Genomic DNA, 1,793 nt, shown 5'->3' on the forward strand with positions numbered 1-1,793 from the left:
TCCATACTGCTTTCCATAGTGGCGGCACTGATTTCCAATCCCACCAACAGTGCACGAGGGGTCCCTTTTCTCCACATTCTCATCAACACTTGTTTTTTGTTGATTCATTGATGATGGCCATTCTGACAGGTGTGAACTGACTAATCATTGTGGTTTTAATTTGCATTTTTCTGATGATTAGTGACATTGAGCATCTTTTCATATATCTATTGGCCATCTGTTTGTCCTCTTTGGAGTAATATCTATTCAGGTCCTCTGCCCATTTTTAAATTGGATTGCTTTTTTTTTTTTTTTGGTGTTGAGTTGTATGAGTTCTTTATAAATTTTGGTTTGTAACACCTTATCAGATATGTCATTGGGAAATACCTTCTCCCATTCAGTAGGTTGTCTTTTCATTTTGTTGATGGTTTCCTTTGCTGTGCAAAACCTTTTAAGCTTGATATAGTCCCATTTGTTAATTTTTTCTTTTGTTTTCCTTGCCCAAGGAGATATATCAGAAAATATGTTACTAAGAATGATGTCAAAGAGTTTACTGCCTATGTTGCCTTCTAGGAGTTTTATGGTTTGGGGTCTTACATTTAAGTCTATAATCCATTTTGAGTGTATTCTTGTATGTGGTGCAAGAAGGTTTTTTTTTTTTTTTTTTTTTTTTTTTTTGCATGTATCTGTCCAGTTTTCCCTACACCATTTATTGAAGAGACTGTCTACCTCATTTTATATTCTTGCTTCCTTTGTCATAGATTAATTGAGCATATAGGCATTTCTGTGCTCTCTATTATGTTTTATTGATCGATGTGTTTGTTATTGTGCCAGTACCGTGCTGTTTTGATTACTATCGCCTTGTAGTATAGTTTGATATCAGATAGTGTGATACCTCCAACATTGTTCTTCTTTCTCAAGATTGCTGTGGCTATTTGGGGTCTTTTGCGGTTCCCTATAAATTTTAGGATTTTTTTTCTAGTTCTGTGAAAAATGCTATTGGTATTCTGATAAGGATTGCATTGAATCTATAGATTGCTTCGGATAGTATGGACATTTTAACAATGTTAATTCTTTCTATCCATAAGCTCGTAATATGCTCCCATTTATTTGTATCTTCAATTTCTTTCTTCAATGTCTTATAATTTTCTGAGTACAGGTCTTTTACCTCCTTAGTTAAATTTATTACTAAGTCTCTTTTTTTTTTTTGATGCAATTGTAAATAGGATTGTTTTCTTAATTTCTCTTTCTGATAGTTCATATTGGTATATAAAAATGCAACTGATTTCTGAATATTAATTTTTTATCCTGCTATTTTACTGAATTCATTTATCAGTTCTAATTGTTCTTGGTGGAATCTTTTCGGTTCTCTATATATAGTATCATGTCATCTACGAATAATGACAATTTTACTTCTTCCTTTCCAATTTGGATGCCTTTTCTTTTTCTTGTCTGCTGTGACTAGCCCTTCCAATATTATATTGAATAAAAGTGGTAAGCACGGACGTCCTTGTCTTGTTCCTGATCTTAAGGAAAACGCTTTTAGCTTTTCTCCCCGTTGAGTATGATGTAAGCAGCAGGTTTGTCATATGTGGCTTTTGTTATGTTGAGGTATATTCCCTCTATTCCCACTTCGTTGAGAGTTTTTATCATAAATGGATGCTGGATTTTTTTCAAATGCTTTTTCTGCATCTATTGATATGATCATATGATTTTTCGTCCTTCATTATGTTTATGAGTATATCGCATTAATTGACTTCTTGAACCAATCTTGCATCCCAGGAATAAATGTCACTTGGTCATGGTATATTATC

Source organism: Pteropus vampyrus, unplaced genomic scaffold (assembly GCF_000151845.1).
Source record: "Pteropus vampyrus isolate Shadow unplaced genomic scaffold, Pvam_2.0 Scaffold203, whole genome shotgun sequence".
Lineage (NCBI taxonomy): Eukaryota > Metazoa > Chordata > Mammalia > Chiroptera > Pteropodidae > Pteropus > Pteropus vampyrus.